This window comes from Ornithorhynchus anatinus, chromosome 3 (genome assembly GCF_004115215.2).
Source record: "Ornithorhynchus anatinus isolate Pmale09 chromosome 3, mOrnAna1.pri.v4, whole genome shotgun sequence".
NCBI classification, from domain to species: Eukaryota; Metazoa; Chordata; class Mammalia; order Monotremata; family Ornithorhynchidae; genus Ornithorhynchus; species Ornithorhynchus anatinus.
The window spans coordinates 62,022,161-62,028,160 of NC_041730.1; positions in this window are offsets into that span (position 1 = coordinate 62,022,161).

The window sequence follows — 6,000 nt, forward strand, 5'->3', positions numbered from 1 at the left end:
GACTTGGGCCAGAGGTTAGCGGCGAGACAGACAAGGTCGAGGTACAGTGAGAAGATTAGCATTAGAGGAGCAAAGTATTTGGGCTGAGTTATAACAGGACAGTAGCGGGGTGAGGTAGGAGGAGGCAAGGTGATTGAATGCTTTAAAGCCAGTGGGGAGGTAGGAGGAGGCAAGGTGATTGAATGCTTTAAAGCCAGTGCTGAGGAGTTTTTGTTTGATGCTGAGGTGCATGGGCAACCACTGGAATTTCTTGAGGAGTAGGGAAACATGTCCTGAAAGTTCCTGTAGAAAAATTACCCAGACAGCAGAGTGATTCCTGGAAGGAAAAAGACAGAGGGCTTTAGACCCTAGATTGTAAGATCCCAGTGGACAGGGTTTACCAACTCTGTTATACTTTCCCAGGAGCTTAGTATAGTGCTCTGCATAAGGTAAGTGCTCAGTAAATACTACTGACTGATTTATTTGGGATGGCTATGGACAATATTAAGCATGTGAGGCCCCCAATGGAGGGTCCAGGGATTTTTTTTTGCCAGGGAGAAGATTTGGAAAACAATATTATTCAGTCCCTGTTCTGTGCAGAGCACTGTACTAAGCACTTAGGGGAGTACAGTAGAGTTAGTACACATGATCCCTCTCAAAAATGAACTTACAGTTTAGTAGAGAGGACTTGGATCACCACACCCATCAGAAATATTTAAAAAGTACATTGAACCTGGGTTCTAATCCCAGCTCTGCTATTTTCCCACTCTGGTCCTGGGCAAGTCACTTAACTTTTCTGTGCCTCAGTTTCTTCAAATGTAAAATGGGGATTTAATACCTCTACTCTATCTCCCTTAAACTGTGAACCCCATGTGGTTCAGGTATTGTGTTTGACCTGATTATCTTGTATCTGCCCCAGTGCTTAATATAATGCTTGGCACATAGTAAGTGTTTAAAAATACCACAGTTATTATTATTGTTATTAATGAGCAAAGCTTCCGGGGATGTGAAGGAGCTAGTTTCAGCTGGAAGCCAAAGCAGAATAGAAAGCGATCAGATGTGCTTAGCTAAATAATGGGTCCCTCTTCTGAAGCAAAATCTTTGAGAAGATCGTGACACTGAGAAAAAGAACAGCACCAGGCACTGTGGGGAGAAGCAGCATGGCATAGTGGATAGAGCATGGGAGTCAGAAGGTCATGGGTTCTAATCCTGGGTCCACCACTTGTCTTCTGTGTGGCCTTGGACAAGTTGCTTCACTTCTCTGGGCCTCAGTTACCTCATCGGTAAAATGGGGCTTAAGACTGTGAGCCCCACATGGACAGGGACTGTGTCCAACCTGATTTGCTTGTAACCACCTCAGTGCTTAGAACAGTGTCTGGCATATAATAAATGCTTATTAAATGTCATAATTAATTATCATTATTAAAGCAAGGAACCATTTTTATGTGCATACGTTATGTATGGGATTGCTGGCCTGCTTCAGCCTTATCAGCCACCCTCGCAGACACTGACAGAATCTCATCTTGATCAGAATCTTCTTCAAACCCCACAGCTAGAGTCAGGGGAAAGCTTTAAGTAGGCCATTTTTCCCCTGACAGATTACCACAGCTAATAGCAGTGGACAATATGACTAGGGGTCTGTGGAACAAAATCTCCTCCGCCTGGCACTCTGACAGAGCTGATTTGTTCAGCTTGCCCTGTCTCTGCCCTCCCTGCTCCCAATTTCAGCTTGGAGCTCAGCTCTGCAGGGTGTGGAGGGAGATGAGAATTCAGCCTTCAGAGTAGAAAGCTATTCGTATTGGAATCGCATCCTGCAGCAATAAGACCTAACTGGGCATGAATGATGGTGTGCTAATGTATGCCTAATGTGGTGTTAGGCAGCTGAAGGTCAAAAGCCATCAACATAATGGTGGAACTTGAACTGATAACATGAATCTATGCTCCCTTCTGTTCCTCTTGAAATTGGAAAAGACAGGTTTTTCAGTTAGGTCTTTCCTTGGACAGGTGGTTCATGAAGCCCTCTGTGCTGGTGTCTGTCTACCTGAATTACCCTCACACCTGCCGTGCTGCTTTGGCAACATTACAGGATTAACTAGCTCATTTCTAAACATCTGGAAACTCCAGGCAGATCCAACTCTGGGCTTTATGGCCCGTTTCCTTCCGTATTTCCAGCTCCTCATTTGCCTCTTCCTAGAGGGAACCAGGTAAGAGTTTATTTTTTTCAAATGGTATTTGTTAAGTGCTTACTATGCATCAGACATGTACTAAGCATTTAGGTAGCTAAATTGGTTTGGACAGAGTCCATGTCCCACCTGGGGCTCACAGTTTTAATCCCCATTTTACAGATAAGGTAACTGAGACACAGAGAAGTTGTGACTTGCCCAAGGTCACACAGCAGATAAGTGGCAGATTCAAGATTAGAACCCACGTCCTTCTGATTCCCAGACCCGGGCTCTATCAGTAGCCATGCTGCTTTTCTGCTTCTGCTTAATACCCTATGATAATTATTATAATAAAAATAGTCGTATTTGCTAAGTGCTTACTCTATGCCATACACTAAGGTAGATACTTTACAATCAAATCAAATGGAGTGTCTGCCCTACACAGGACTTGCAGTGCATAGGGTTGGGAAAATGGGTATTTAATGCCCATTTCATAGATTAGGTAACTGAGGCACAGGGAAGTTAAGTGACTTGTCCAAGGTTACACAGCAGAAAAATGACAGAGATGAGATTGGAACCCAGGTCTTCTGAATCCCCGGCCTGTGCTGTTTCCACTAGGCAACCCTGCTTCTCACCCTTCCCACCACCCCGCACCAAACCCTACCCCATCCTTAGCTCTCCAGACAAACTCCTCTCCTTCTTTTGAGCTAGCCCAGTCTTCCTACTTTAATTTTGGGCTCCCCAAAAGGAGAAAAACAGAGTCAAAGAATCTTTTAAATATAACATTCAATTTTGTATTTTAATATGCCTTTCCTTTAATTTCCCATTCATTTTAAGCAGAGTGGTCTAACGAACTGGTCCATGTTGTTTTTACTAGTTTAGAATTATGTTTTGGGGCCTTTATCCCCTTCCTCACCCACTCCTCCCCTCAGGGGAATGGCCCAGACATGACAAGGTTGGGGTTAGACGACCCAGTAGATGGTAGGACATTTGCCCAATTGGGTCTGAAAAGCAAACTGCCCTCTTTGAATTTTTCCTGGTTTCAGGGTGTGTCACCAATGCCTGTCTTTGAAACATCCTCCCAGGGTCCTAATATGTGGGGAATTTGCCAGGCCTAGTGAGTGGAAGTAAGTTGAACCTGTACCCGGATCCCATTTTGATCACATCCTCACCCCATTTGGGTGGTTCATTCATTAGAAGGGTGAGCCCAAAATCTGGTGAGGGAGATGACTTTTCCCAGTCATCCCTGGAGACAGAGAACCCACGGTAATAATAACTGTGATAGATAAGTGGTTACTATGGCCAAATATTATCATAAGCACTGGGTTAGATACAAGATAATCAGATCCCACATGGATCAAGTAGGAGGGAGAACAGGTGCTGAATCTCTGTTTTTCCATATGAGGGATCTGAGGCCCAGAGAGGTTGCTTAAGTTCACACAGCAGATAAGTGACAGGCAGTTATTTTCCCCTACTTCAAAGGCCTTTTGAAGGTACATCTCCTCCAAGAGGCCTTCCCAGATTAAGCGCTCCTTTCCTCTTCTCCCACTCCTTTCTGTGTTGCCCTGACTCACTCCCTTTATTCATCTCTCCTGTCACCAGTCCCATAGCACTTATGTACATATCTGTGATTTATTTATATTAATCTATGTCTCCTCCTCTAGACTGGAAGCTCTTTGTGGGCAGGGAATGTGTCCATTTATTGTAATATTTTACTCTCCCAAGAACTTAATATGGTGCTCTCTGAATGAAAGAATGAATGACAACTGGGATTAGAAAACTGGTCCATGAGGCTGAACCATTGTGTCTTAAAAGAACCTCCATTTGGGGTTAAAGCACCCATAATGATGAAAAGGGACCCACTACTCTGTTTTTCAGGAATCATGAGAGGCAGACTCTTCATCCCCCCTTTTTTTTGTTGGTATTTGTTTAGTATTTACTATGTATCAAGCTTTAGTCTAAGTGCTGGGTTAGATAGAAGAAATCAAATTTGACATAGTCTCTGTCTCACATAGGGCTCAGAGTCTAAATTGGAGGTAGGAGGATTTAATTCTGTCTTACAGATGAGGTAACTGAGGCCCAGGGAATTTAAGTGACTTGTCACCCAGCAGACAAGTGGCAGAGTCAAGAGAGAACCCAGGTCCTCTGACTCCCAGGCCCCTGTTCCTTCTACTTGTCCATGCTGCTTCCCCTGTGAAGGGCTGGCACTTGCACTGGGTCGAAGGAAAGCGATATTTCCTAAATCCATTCCCTCTGACCTAAGCGCCTCGGTAGGGACAAAAAGAACCCAAATGGTACCTCATATCATTTTAAACCCAATGACTCCCTGTCCACCGTCAGGAGTGAAAAAACAAGTGAGAAGAGCTTAATGGGACTCAGGATATGAAATGCAAAAAATGCAGGGTGGGAGATAAGGTTCTTCTCAGCTTACAAAAGGCATCACGTGGAGCGTGAGCTATGCAGACTCAGGGAGCCGCCACTGCAGTAAGATTCCTAATTTCCAACGTGGCCAGTGCCAGGGAGAGGTTGTAGCCAAAGACTTCCCCAGTCCCTTCAGGAGTAAAGGATTAGAAATGGAAAAAAAGGTGGCTCTACTCTGAATGGGAGTTTCTGGGCCAATTTACAATTTGAGAAGTTGTGATCTTGGCCAAGAAACAGCATTCACTCCAGCCTGATAATGTAAAGCTTTCAACCGGAGGCGGGGAAAATCCCCTTAACCTTATTACTTCGGTGGCTTGGGTTGCCATGGAAACTAAGCCGAGCCCCTGGAGATGGGGCAGAGGGTAGTTTTCAAATGAGTCTGCTGCCCTTGTCCTGGATGTCACCCCGCAGAGGGCTGAAAGGGAGGTGGGCTTGAGGGTTGGGATTCCCCTGGGCAACTCTTGATGGTATTGATGATCGCAGCCCAAGCTCTGTCTGCAGCAAGAAAGGATTTCCTTTGTCCGCAGTTCAGCATCTGGAGCCCTGGAATCGTGACGTAAAGCCATGAGGCTATTCGGTTTGGCTAGTATTTCTGAGGGCAGGGAGCCAGAAGGTAGTAATACTAGAAGTAGAAACTCCTTGCTCTAGGGTTTAAGCCCTCAATCACCTTGCCCCCTCCAATCTTTCCTCCCTGAGTTCCTACTACAACCCAGCCCTCACACTTTGCTCTCCAATGCCAGCCTACAGTACCTCAGTCTCTTCTGTCTAGCCGTCGTCCTCTTGCCCAAATCCTGCCTCTGGCTTGGAATGCCCCCCCTCTTCCTATCCAATAGACAGTTACTCTCCCCATCTACAAAACCTTATCGAAGGCACATCTCCTCCAAGAGACCTTCCCTGACAGCCCTTATCGCCTCTCGTCCCACTACCTTCTGTTTCGCCCTGATTTGCTCCCTTTATTCACCCCTCCCTCAGCCCCAAGCCACTTATGTACATATCCATAATTTATTTATTAATATCTTTTCCCCCCTCTAGGCTGTAAGATCACAGTGGGCAGAGAACATAACTACCAGCTCTGTTACACTTTACTCTCCCAACTGCTTAATACAATGCTCTGCTCAGTAAATGCTCAATAAATATAAATGATAAATAGAATTGATAGGAGTAGTAGCTGCATTAAGATGTTGACAGACAGATCGGGAAAGATGAAGCAATAAAAAGTTGAAAACAACATAAAAGACAAGAACGAAGGGCAAAGAATAAGAACAATAGTGAACTGTGACTAAGGGAGCAGTTCCTGATTCCTTGTGGTTTAGAATGCAGTAGCCACCATATTCCATGTTTCGCCAGTGCACCGGTTCCCAGATCCGGGCTTTATCCATTAGGCCATGCCGCTTCATTCATTCAATTTATTGAGTGCTTACTATGTGCAGAGCCCTGT